General features: G+C 37.4%; 2 protein-coding genes across 2 annotated transcripts in view; both read right to left on the bottom strand.

Annotated features, from left to right (window-relative positions):
• cd34 (CD34 molecule) overlaps positions 1-14,162 on the bottom strand; it is a 148,674-nt gene that overhangs the window by 41,716 nt on the left and 92,796 nt on the right. The gene's annotated exons all lie outside the window — the stretch shown is intronic.
• The window catches only part of LOC110154019 (membrane-associated guanylate kinase, WW and PDZ domain-containing protein 3-like), a 367,298-nt gene that overhangs the window by 333,100 nt on the left and 20,036 nt on the right, over positions 1-14,162 (bottom strand). The gene's annotated exons all lie outside the window — the stretch shown is intronic.

Below are 14,162 nucleotides of genomic sequence, written 5' to 3'. Positions count from 1 at the left end.
AAGGAACTACAGACATACTTCTTTTTATAGAGTATGTCCAACACTCATAGATCCGATGACAGTGTAAAGTTGAAAATGTAAGGGTGCTTTACAAAGGGTCAAACGGTCAAGAAGTGCCACAAAAACAACAACTGTACCTCTAAATAAATACAACTTGACCTCCAGCAGCTGAGTATATACTGTGTTAGCATTATCAATAGAGTCTATTGTTTAAAGCGGCAGGCTCCATAAGTCTGCGCTTACTGTGTGTGGTCAGGGCCTGAAATACTGGTTTTGGTGGATACTCCAAAGATGACATCACCGCAGACATACTTTGAATAGTGAGTACAAAGAGACATGTGATGTGGTAAGTCAATATAGAGCTCAGAGAAGCACCGGGAAGCTGACAGCTGTCTGTGTAACTTGTTTTCAAAACCTGAACACTAAAAATCAAACGTTCGATTTGTACTCTTGGATGTCAGAACAGGTTTGATGCGAGAGTGACATTGGCAATAAGAAATAAGGCAGGTTAGAGAGAGTGCCAAATACTGTAACTCCGGCCAAAAGACAGGGATACATCTATTTCAGCACTTGATCGTCCAGTCACTTTAACAAATTTAGAAGCATGATATTTTGCTGCTGACAAATACAGCAATATACAGTATTACTGAAACTACTTCATGCCATTGATTAAGATTAAAATAAAGAAAGCATAATCTAAATTCAACTGTTTTTAAAAACAGTCTCATTAAAGAATACAGAATGAACCAGTAACTGTCTATGAAAGTGACTTATCCATAGCGTGATTCATCAGCTGATTTCATGGAAACCGTCTGACCTTGCAGCATTAGGATTTGTTCGCTCGAAGATAGGTGGGTACTTTTTTATTTAATGAATCGCTGCTGTTTGGTTGTGATGTATGTAATACGCCAAATCCCGTAGGAAGAAGGGCAATAATGTCTTTCCCTTTGAAAAAATTTACCAAACATTCTCTTTGTTCCGGCTTTAAATCCTCGATCTCGGGAATTGTTGCCAACACAGAATGTCTGGCTTCGTTTACATCCATCTCGACCGCTTTGTTTACTGTTGTGCTGTACCACAAAAGGGACCCAGACAGGCGCTTGAGTTTGACGTCATGACTTCACAGCTCTTCTCTGATTGGCCAGAGCGTGGTCTACAACTTCCATGGTTCTAGTGTATTCCAATTTATGACCTAGTCGCTAGAGAGAAATGAAATTGAGTGGAGGCACTAGGTGGCAGGCCTACTATTCAAAGAATTATTTCTGTTTAAAGACATTTTTTTTAAATTTTCAAATAAATCTGAAATGTGGTGATTGAAGGCTTATAAAATGTTTCCTTAATTTTAAAATGGGGGTTGGTGATGAAAATCTGTTTAATGCTACTGTAATTTTTACAAAATGGTCTTTTGCATTTCAGCCTGAGAGAGTAATAATAACAATTTATACACATAGAAGGCATTTCCCAACAGTTTAAACACTGATTTCACAAATAAAGGTGTGGTCTTTTATCTTTATAAGTCAGATCATAACTATTGTGTAATTTAACTCAGTTTTGGCCCTTGTTAACATTATAGTTGCTAGGTAACAGTTATGAAATTACCTCTACGTATGCCACATCTGCTGCCAGTGTCCGATAATTTATTTCTGTTCAAATAATTTGTTCTCATAATAATAACACTTAACAGTTTATACAACAACAACCTACACACAACATACATTTCCATTCAGTCTCCTCCACTCAGTATGATCCATGCAGTGAGTGAGTGACCCCCCCGCTGGCCTGTGCATCTCCTCTAAACCAGGCCGGAGATGCACGAGCAGAATCTGGATGTGACAGGGACTTAACTAGAGGAGAGTGAATGCGATCAATAACCTGTTTGTAAATATAAGCAACAAAGCGGCTGAAATGAGACCCTGACACCCATGCATCACAATGAGCCCCTCACAAAGACAGACCACCGCGCGGCGCATAAAGAAATGGTGACACAATCAAAATGGTCGCCTTTGAAGGGATTCATTTTAGTTCCTGTACTATGCTAAATTGACTCTTGTGAGCTTTAAGCCATGTTATAATTGTTACCTCTTCAAAAGCATACATGGAGTTGTGTTTTGTTTCATTCACACGTTTGAGTAAATCTTTATTAGTCTGTCTACATCTCCAAAGCTCAAAATATTCAGTTCCACCTTATGATGTCATGAAGAAGTAGATTTCAAGTTAACCCTGCATTTGCTTGTCTTCCTACTCCAACTTGGACCTCGGATTTGACCTCGTCCGAGCTTTATGTTTTGAATGTCAGAGTCGGAAAGCCTCACCACAACACCAACTGCCATACCCATAGGCAGCGACACAGACACGGTAAGGTATTGCAGTGATACGAGTGACTGAAATTGTCATTTAAACCACCAAAATCTCCAAACACAATGAAAACAGTTCATATTTATATGTCACAGTGGGCATAGCTATCTTGGCTTCTGACTCGGAATCCTTGCTCGGCCTACTTTTTCTGCCACCAAGTTGCCATGCCGTTCCAGGAAAAGGGGCGTGTCACTAAATAACTTTCTCAGAAAACCGACTAAGAAGGATAATCGAATGCAGGGTAACAGTTAGGGCTAGGTATCATTGAGAAGTTGCCGATACGATACATACCTCGATACATAGGTCATGATACAATACATATCTCAATAGAGTGCATATTCTATTAGATACGATATATTTCATATCAATTCAATATGGTTCAATAAAAAATTAAGTCTAAATGATGGATGTGATAGTAAAAGTCTTTGTTAAACCACTTCTTATGCAAAGTTAATATGAAACACAAACATTTTATTCATCAAAAATGTCAAATGTGTCACATAAACGAGTTTCCTTCCTCTGAACAAGCAACAAAACTGTAGCACTGTAACAAAATAATTTAGTAAAATACACCAAAAAATACTCTTGGCAATATATCGATACAGCAGCCCATGATATTGATACTGTATCATCACATTAAATGACACAATATATCGATATTTCAATATTTTTGCACACCCCTAGTAACAGCTACCTTTTAACTTTAGTTCAATAGCAATGGGTAATTCCAGGACTGAAATTATCCAAATGATTCTAGTGAAGGTGTGTGAAGTTTAAAAATACAGTGGAGCACTTCCTGTATTTCCACTTGACATCATAACATCGAACTGAGTGTTTCAGCTTGAGATAAGAACACAACCGAAATATGCAGGGTTTGTGTGTTAAACGTGTGAATGAAACAAAACACAACTCCAGGTATGTTTCTGATGAGGAAAAAACATTCCAACATACAGTAGATCCGAAAACAGAGTAAACTGAGCCCTTTAATAAGATATATTGTGCTTGCATCTGCTATATAGCGTTAATCTATGACACCAGTGGATCAATATGTTATAACTGACACATTTTAAATGGCAATATTGATCTAAAATTACTTAAAGAGTTGTCAGCCCCACCTATGGATAGCTACACATCACGGTAACGGGTAGCTTTTTTTTTGCCATATGTAGTAAAATGATGATGCTGACGAATCCTACGCATATCACAGATTAAGAAAATAAAATTGCAGAGTGAAGTACGGAGCAGTGGGCGTATGCACAAATCACTCCATATACCAGTTCGGGTAAGTAATGAGGGGAAACAGCTACAACATGGTTAAGAGCTCTAAAAAGTCAATGAATATAAGACCTCATGGTAACATAAACAAAGTAGTATTATTCTGTGTATGAAAATTACATACCATCACTAAAAAAGTTGTATTTTTATCTTTATTAATTATTGTGGTATCGTAACCAGTCTAGAGTATTTAGTGAATTTCTTAGTACTGGAATGGAGTTTGAAATTTTAGTATCATGACAACACTGTATCTACACTATATCTGAAATAGAATATTTCAGCTCTATGGACCACTGCTCGACACAATCAACATGGCAGCCCTCCCTGTCCAGCTTCAGTTAAAAACCAGCTCACCTGTTTCATCTGAGTGCTTTTTATTTCTAGTGTGCATCACGCTCATCTTTGTACACCAGTGGTCCAAACGTGATTAACCTGTAAACAACCTCCTCTTTGTTGCCGTGGGTGATAAATCCAGCCTTGGGACAAAGAATCAAAGGTTTCACTCAAAGCAAAAATAAATGGAGGGGTTGGATTAAAGGACGAGGGAAGAGCAAACAAATAGAGCTTGTATCGGCTACAATTATTTGCACTTGTGAGATGAGAGAGGCATGACTCAAGCTGTTGCAGCCTTGGCGATCGCAGCATCTGTAGGAGTGGGTGGTGGTTCTGAGGATGCACAAAATACTGCAACGCAAACAAACAAATGGATGTCCAAATTAGGGATGCACCGATACTTAAATTGGCAGTATCAGATATCGGTTCCAGGATATCGGTTCAGTCGATATCGAGGTTGGACTGACTGATGCAGGCCCAAGATGATGTCTTATGATGTTTTCATTCATTCAAAACTGTTCAGTACTTCCTTGCAGGGAAGCACAATAAGATCAATTTTGTAATAAATTTATTGTATTTTGAAAGAAAAAAAAATGCCATTGGCTGGATCAGTCCAAATGGTTTAAACTGTGTCCAGTAGGGATGTAATCATATTTAAATCTGTCGGCACGATATTATCATGATATACATCTCATGGTACGATATTTTAGAGAGGCTGATATAATTGTAGATAGGACACTTTTTGGCTTTTCAAATACCTTGACAAGATTTTGATGTGAATTATTTCCATCATAATCCCAAGTATTCAAGTAAAAACATATTTCTTCATGTTGTCTGCACTGAAATGAATCATGGGATATGTAGTTACCAATGTTCATAAGCTGTTGCTACTGTAAAACCATGCACTTAAGCAAAGGAAATTGTGATTTGATATATTGTGACAGCCCACGATATTATTGTGAGACTATTGACAATACGATATCACGATATTTCGGTTCTTGTTACATTCGTAGTGTCCAGAATATGTTTTTGTTTAATTATCTTCTAGACTACTGTTATGCTCCAATATCCTATATCCTCGATTCTTGTTTAAAAGAGCAGGTATTACATTTCTATGGGTATTGCAAAGAATCGTACCATTAACTGTAAAGACAGTTTGACATGACAGAAACCTCAGTTGATTTTCAATAATACTTCTTAAAAGGTCCGATATTACGCACAATTTACTTCTGTGAGTTTTTAGTCATGTTATAATGATGTTATCTCTTCAAAAACATATCTGGAATTGTGTTTTGTTTCATTCAAACATTTAAGTCATCCTGCATCAGCAGTCGTTTTTTTCTCCAAAGCTCAAAATGCTCTGTCCCACCATGTGATACCATGAAGTAGTAGTTTTTAAACTAACAGCTGCCGTTTACCTTTTGTTAAAGCGAGATGGACAATTACAGGGATGAAATTATTCAAACTAATCTAGTGAAGGTGTACGAATTTTTGAAACACAGTGGAGCACATCCTGTACACACATGATGTTACCACATGACATAAAAAGCTGGAACAGACTGTTTTCCGTCTGAGAAAAGAACTTAGCCTAAACATGAAGGGTTTGTGTGTTAAACATGTGTGAATGGAACAAAACACAACTCTGGGTATGTTTTTGATGAGGAAACAACATTATAACAGAGATCAGAAAATAACGTAATGTGGGCCCTTTAAAGTTTTACAATGACGTTTCAAACAATAACACAAAATTTCCAACTTGTTTGACTTGCTAAACCGTAGATTGGGCTCTATCATGTGGCTTTGATAATGACGGGCTATGTGACTTTTCTGTTGGGGTCCGTTAGCTGCTCGTCTCCATTGAATGTGTGACATTTAACATAATCAGGTACTTATTTCTAAAACACGAAAGTACATCATTCCAATGAGAAGAACTGCCAAGTCTGACCTAAAGCTTGGAGGCATCACCTGCTAGTTTATAGAACTAGATCAGTGTAATGCCATACTATGGAACTTTCCAGACAAAACAACAGCATGTACCATTAGGAAAAGTTACAGAGTACATCAGACATAGTTCAGTCTGATTAACCTTCAGCTGATACTTTGCATCACACTGGGGGGGTTCTACATGTATGTCGATATAGTGGATTTTTTAGCCGTTACCATGGAGACACAGTGCACACTTTGGCAAACGAAACTCAAGAAAAAATACGAAATTGATCTAAGCAACACATTTTCAGGAGCCTTTGATCAATGCGAGTTTTTCCAACAAAAAAGGTGACTAACAGAAAAACTGTTTTCTAATGTTAGCTTGTGACTAATTTTATGTGTGGGAGACTTGTTTAAACAATCAAATCATCTCACCTGTTCCATCTAAGTCAGTACTTTATTGTCAGATTGTGTTGAAACAAAGCTCAAGATTAAAGTCAATCTTGAGTAACAGAGCTTCAGACAGAGTATTGCTTACAAGTAGCATCACGCCCCCAAGGAATGTTGATCGCATCAGCTGAAATAAGAAAACAGAATTAATAATTACAAGTAGAAAATCGGAATAGCATGTGTTTTTTCCCCCATTAGCAGCCCTGACAACAAAAGATATTGACACAATGCATTCTGAGTTTGAGTTGCTGTCACAGCAATGCCGGTAAAACGGGAAGAATTGTATTTTTTTCAAGGTCGGACGCCACAACTCAACAGCTAAAGAGGCTACAGTGACTCAGTATTGGCGTAAACCTATCAACAAAAGCACTGAGCCAAGACTGAACCACGAATCACAACACAGACAATAACGTGACTTCAACACGTGTGATTGATTGGACGGACTGTACAGACGGACGACGGAACGAGAATTAGCTTTCACCTTAGCCGCACGCTCCACCTCGCTCTTATCATTTCAGTCTGGTAAGTCTTCGATTGCTGCTCGGAAAAGATCCTTCAAAAATGAAAAACCCTTCCACATTCCTAGTCAGTAAAAATTAATGATGGTTGCAGTCAAAAGAGTTAAATACAATGTGAGCTGTGGAGCGGCTTCCTGGCTCCCCTTTACAAATCTATAAGTCACTGGGTTTATTTATGGCATAGTTAAACAAGATATTCATGTAGTAAAAGGTCCAATAAACCATGTCACTAGATGGAGGAAGGAGTTTTTCTAGTTTGAGGTATTATAAATGGCTTTTTACAACATCTGAGTTAGGTTTTAAGGCGTTTCAATTAACAACTAAGTAGAAGGAAAATGGTGTAACATTAAACGTATCAATCTAGCATTTATTCATTACGGGTGTTTCTGTTGCTCGAAATACGCTAATACCTTCTGTAAATAGGGGCGATGCTCCACAGATCTGAACTGTAATGCAGCGTATTGCTATAACTGTCGTGTCTCCCTTGTGATGGATAGGTTTAGTGTATACCAGGGATGTAACAATATCCAAATTTCTCTGTACGATATTTTCATGATATTTATCTCACAGTATGATATTAACTGTAGGGCCCGACTGATAAATCGGTTGGTCAATATGGGCACTTGGAGACATATCGGCTCAGCCTAAATCTTGCCGATATAAGCCGATAGTCCACGTGGGCAAGTTGTACTTCGTTATAAAGCTTAGACTCTCTATATTATGTCCATTTAACAGGGGTGTAACGATATCCAAGTCTCACGATACAATATCGTCATGGAATTATCCTCACAGTACAATATTTATTGCGATATCGTGGGAAAGCTCACGATATGGTGGGGAGGCTCACGATTAGGGATGTAACAATATCCAAATCTCTCTGTATGATATTTTCACGATATACATCTCATGGTATGATATTTATTGCAATATTTTCTGGAGGCTAACAAAACTTTTTCCTCTTAAAATGCCTTGACAAGACTTAATCCAAAGAACTAATACTTAAAAGTGCTTAGAACTGTCTTTTTGTAGTTTACACTAAAATGGAGCAAAGAATCATGGTCTATGTAGTTCCCTCTGTCTTTTTTTTTAGCTATTGCTGCATCATGAGTCTTAATTTAAGCAAAGAGACTTGTCATTCGATATATTGTGATGTTCCAAGATATTACTGTGAGAACTTTGACGATATGGTATCACGATATTTCGGTTATTGTTACATCCCTATTATTTAATCCAATTAACAGACAGATAAATGTCCTAATATGTGGCCCTGCATCAATATTTATCTGTGGAGTTATTTGTCTGTGTGAGTGACGCTGTACTGCCCTTGAACGCACCCCCAGACTCACATCACGTATGTGCACATGTTTACAAGATCCATGTGCGATCCACGATACTGACTATAAATAAAAGTGAACTTCAGCGCAGTTTAGGCCAGCAACAAAACTGATTTGGTCTGAAAAAATAACATCAATTATCAGAAGATTAAATGAACCTCATTGGATTATAACAGCTTTTATATCGGCTATCGGCACCTTTAACTCTGATTTTATAGGCATCATATCGGCCGCAGAAAAATCCATATCGGTCGGGCCCGAATTTATTGTGATATTTTGTAGAGGCTAAAAAATTGTGAATATACTACTTTTTCCTTTAAAAACGCCTTGACAAGACATTGGTTCTGTCATAAAGCAAAGAGTTAAGATTTAAAACTGCTTAATAATTAATTTCATTGTGCAACTGGACTGAAACAGAGCAAAGGATCATGGTCTATATAGTTCTGTCTGTCTCTTTTGCTATTGCTGCACCATAACAATGAATGTAAGCAAAGACACTTGAGATTCGACGTACTGTGACGGCCCACAATATTATTGTGAGACTTTTGACAATACGATATCACAATATGTTGGTTATTGTTACTAGTATATACTCTCTAGTATATACTGTGGAACATTCTAGACGAACCAATAACATTCCCATGGAGACAAGAAGGTGGCTGACCCTCCACCCTCCAAGTATTTGTCATTTTACCACAGATTTCTATACACTGGAGGGGCTCTACACAAGAGATACATGTCATCATTAAATAGCTTATTACATTAAATTAATAGGAATTCATTTGTGATTCAGCCACTTTGGCCACAGGCAATGAAATCCAAGTGTGAATTGAGAATGCTGTTGCAGTAATTTACCATACTGTGTACAAACCTTGTGTATTTATGTTCTTTTATGTGGTTTCTATTGAGTATCTGTTTTCAATTCCACACTAGAATGACTTTGGAAATGCAATATTTCCGCTGCATAACTGAATAAAAGGATTTGGTTCAAAGTTTAAAATTTAAAAACAGCAGCTGCATTAACATTTGAGAGAAAACTGAAATATAAACTCAATACAAGAATCCTGCATTTCAGAACATTTGTCTAAACTGCAGGGTTACACCTAATTAGAGAGGATATTTTGCTGTTGATTGTGTCATTTACTTTGCCGCAGTTTTGCTAATTGTGACCATTCAAACTGCAATTTCTCTTTGAATGTGCGTATTCTTGGAATCTTTCACAGGTACAACAGATAAGTTAGAATAGATTTCAATTTTTTCCCTATTAGAGAAAAATTTGTCTCACTCTGGTCTCTAAAAGTTGTGAAAAGCTCTTATAAACTCACTGTGGATAATTAGGATGCTCAGGATGCATAAAGTAAGTGAAAAATAATTTGTAAAATAAACTGTTTTAAATGAACCGGCTCTATTTGTCATGTTTTTAAGATAACATACTCACTGCCAGTAGACCGATTAAAAACAGCATTGAATCACATTACAAACCCAAGCTCATCTTAAAACATTTGCTCTGTATCATAATAGAAGAGCAAACTTAATCATTATTTTGCAATTAACATAAAAAAGACTGTTCTGCTTTGGAGGGGAATGGAGAAGGATGAGCCACTTTGCACATGAATTAATTTCTCATCACTATGCATGCGCACACTTGCTGTCTGTCAGCCTCTGCTCTCTCTCATTTACACATGTTACAACGCCCAAGCAGCATGGGTCTGAGGAAGAACACAGAACCATCACACACACACAACACTGCACTGACACTGGTAAAATGACAGTGACAATAGCAGTGCTTTTACGAATACCGGCTCGAGCGTTACCCTGGCTTGAAAGTTCCAGCTCGAGCATCCCATTCTCTCAGCGGGAATGCCCTCCTCCTCCCTCCGGGTGCCCCCTTCTCTTGGGTGGAACACAGGAAAATCAGCATTCTATATGATAATAAAATTAAATGTGAATGCAGCGAGACCAAATGGCCTTGTGTATGTCATTTTATCGATCGTCCCGAAACAGCACACATATTTTCAGTATATAATATCAATATAATCCACATTTGCGCGCAGAAATCTACTCTGAAATTGTATTTTAAAAAATTTTCTCTTTTTCTCCATGTCCTATAGCATCTGTAATAGGAATGTAACAATAACCAAAATATTGTGATATCGTATCGTCAAAGTTCTCACAATAATATCGTGGACCGTCACAATATATCGAAGTCTCTTTGCTTAAAAACAACAACAAACTTAATTTATAGAGTGCTTTTCATACAAAAATGCAACACAAAGTGCTTTAATTTTAAAATTAAGAGTTATAGTGCAGCAATAGACAGAAGGAACTACATAGACCATGATCCTTCAACTACAAGAAGAAATAACAGTTCTAAGCACTTTTACGTCTTAGTTCTTTGGATTAAGTCTTGTCAAGGCATTTTAAGAGGAAAAAGTAGCATATTAACAGTTTTGTTAGCCTCTACAAAATATCGCAATAAGTATCGCAATAAGATGTATATCATGAAGAGAGAGATTTGGATATTGTTACAGCCCTAATCATGAGTCTCCCCACCATATCATGAGCTTTCCCACGATATCACAATAAATATCATACCGTGAGATTCATACCTGTAATCTGTAACTGTTGATTTGCGAAGAAATATTAATTATTTCCCTACATGCTTGCCGTAAACATAATCAAGTCCCGTCAGGTGTCATGTCATGCAACAGGGGATAAAAGCAGGGTGCTCATCCTTCCCAAATCAGAATACTTACTTATGCTCAACATGAACAAATGTGTTGAGATATATTGTGACTTGCACGTGTAATTAATACAATATATACAATTAATTCAATATATATAATACTTTTTTTTTTTTTATGTTAACTAACTTAATTCAGGGGGACCTTCCATCCAGAGGGACTTCCCAGCCGATTTCTGCTTTTACTGATTGTTAGTGTCCTTAGGAAGTCTTGGAGACATTTCTATTGCAGTGTAGAGCTGTTTCAATTTGAGGGGAAAAGAATCCAATTATTTTTTTTTTTAAACAATGATTGCAATTAGATTTGAGAAGTGTGTAAAGAAGTAGGATTCTGTTCAGAGTGCACATTGTAAACAACTCCAGGAACACCGACACTTGAGAGAAGACTGAAAAATACAAGAATTTTATGTATTTCGGAACATGTTTGGGTCTAAACTACAAGCACTACAACATTTTTTTTCTATGAAGAGACAAAGTATAAAACATAACATACAATATTTTGCACATTTAAATTGCCATATTCATCTTAAACAACTTAATAAAAGAAACAAGTTGCTGAATTCTACATTAGAAAACTGTGGTGCCCAGTAGGAGCTGGTGTCGCTGTAAAAGTAATCACAACAAAGAATCGTCGGCACATCTGATGGATTGCTGTAGATGATACTAGGGAGCAGCATTTTTTTTTCGTACCAAAATGACTACGCAACGCTGCCGAATCCTGCGCATATCCTGTGGTGAAAACAGGGATTGGCAATATGGTGTCTTGAAAATAAGGGATTAAGGATGCACAAACACTTCAAATACAACTTCAGGTAAGTAAATTGTGAGAGCAAACTATAAAACTATAACATGGCTAAAATGTCAATTTTGCATAATTGATCTGGTTTAATCCTTTATACCTTTACAACAGACATTTCCTATTATGTGCACTGACCCCATTCTCCATTCCCCTCCTCTAAACCTGCTCATCCCATCTTTCTGCCTCTTTAAATCCAACCTTCAAAAGAAAATCAGTTTGTGGTAAATTTCCCAGCTGCCTCTCTTCTCTCTCCTCCTCTCCTCTCTCTTCTCTGCACCACGGGGATCTTCCACACACAAGTAAGCCGGAAACCAAGTCCCCAAAATGGTTTTCTATGGGGGGACGGTGGCAGTGCATCTGGCAGAAGTAGTTTCAATTACTTATCATATCATCTTCTCGCTGTCTCACTCCTGCACCTGTCTATTGACTCATACAGGGCTCAGTTCTGCTTGTATTACACCATTATGTGGGTCCAAGGCACGCAGCGCACAGCAACAGTCTATTTCCTGGCTTTTCTGGCAATATTTGTTCACTTCACTTGAGAAAAAAAGAACTCTTATCGAGGAAATAAGAGCTTGTGTTAGGTCTTTGATGTAGAAAATCACTATGAACGCGAACAACAAAAGTCAAGCTCATGTTGGTATAACAATACAAGTTGCTATCAGCATAATCTGTTATATTTTATATGTAAATCCCTATAGTTTAAAATCAGATGCAGAACAGGTCAGATAAAAATTGCTATGTAACTGTCACATTGCAGATTTGTCAACATGGTTTATGGTTAATAGCTCTGTAATTACTGGGCCTATCCACATGAAACAAAAACTGGTACAAAGTTCAATGCTTTTTTTGCCAGCACAAATACAAAAAAGTGTTTTACTTCACAAAGCTTTAGAAAATGGTGCCATTATTATAACCCCAAATACCTGACTGAATGTTGTCAATTAAAAGAACTTTAACATTAATTAAAGCTGCACCCGGCATTATAGGCCTTCACCACTCCTTGCGACCACAGGGTACATGCCACCACGAACATCCTGCCTCTTGTCTCTCCAGTGACTAGATCAGGAATCGAAATACACAAAATACAAGTAAATACAAATACAAGTGCGAGTTTGTCCACCAGCCAATCAGCGAAGAGCCATACATTCTGTGTTAGCAACGATTCCCAAGATCAAGGATTTAAAGCTGGAACAAAGAGAATGTTTGGTGAATTTTATCAAGGGGAAAGACGTTATTGCCCTTCTTCATACAGGATTTGGGAAAAGTTTAATATACCAGTGAGCCACGTTAGCGGTGCATTACATACGTCATGACCAAATAGCAGCAATTGGTTAAATAAAAAGAGTACCCACCTACCGTCAAGCAAACGAATCTTAATGCTGCAGAGGTAGACGGTTTCTACGAAGTGAAACCGGCTGACGAATCAGGCTATGCCTACATCGCCACTTCCCCAAAATCAGCATATATACACTACGGGTCAAAAGTTTTAGAACACCACACCTTTTTCCATTTTTGCACTGTTTAGTGTTGACCAAAATGTATTCTAAACTTTTGATTGATGAAAGTGTCCATCTTTGGCAGATATAACAGCTGAACACACTCGTGGTTCGTTCTTTTTACAATTGAAATCAAATATTCTTCAGAAAGTTCTTCCCAAGTCTTTTGCAAAAGTTCCCATAAATGTGTGGCACTTGTAGGTTTGCTTCACTCTTCTGTCCAGTTCAGCCCAAACCAGCTCGATGGGATTTAAGTCTGGAGACTGTGCTGGACACTCAATGTTTTCAAGTTCACCATTTTGCTCTTTTTTCCTGAGGTAGTTTTGGCAGAGCTTGGACTTGTGTTTTGTATCTTTTATCTTTTTTTTTTAACCTCTGTCTGTTCAGTATTTATCTTTGTACCATTTGAAGCTCTTCATTGGACTTGCATGACTTGAATTGCAATGAATAGCTGGAAAAATTAGAGTGTTCTAAAACTTTTGACCAGTAGTGCATGTGTTGCTCCATTCATTTCAGTGAGACAGTTTCTGACATCGTCACGCCTGTAGTCTTGTGACTTTGTCCCACTGGGGCACAATGGGACAAAGTCACAAGAAAGTCACAAGTAAGCCCCCTGTGATTTTTTTCACAAATCCACAACAAATACATTATTGATAAAAAAAAAATAAAAAAAAAAGCAATTTCAAGACATTTTGTTAGATAGTGCCTTGGTTTGGATATCATTCGTATTGTAGCGTATCAATTAATATTAGGTATCTATAGTATCAGAATTGGTAGCAAAACTGAAAAAGATGGGTCGGTGCATTCCTAAAATTAATATGACAAATCCCTACAGGTAAGGTTCAACATGTGTGGATCAAAAACAGCAAAAAAGAGGGTTATATCAGCCCCTGCTCTCTGTCTGAGGTGACCAAATACTGTGTGAACATA

This window comes from Boleophthalmus pectinirostris, unplaced genomic scaffold, assembly GCF_026225935.1.
Source record: "Boleophthalmus pectinirostris isolate CB_2022bp ecotype Guang Dong unplaced genomic scaffold, ASM2622593v1 HiC_scaffold_8, whole genome shotgun sequence".
NCBI classification, from domain to species: Eukaryota; Metazoa; Chordata; class Actinopteri; order Gobiiformes; family Gobiidae; genus Boleophthalmus; species Boleophthalmus pectinirostris.
Note: the sequence above shows the minus strand (reverse complement) of the source record. Positions and strands in the feature narration are given on the sequence as shown.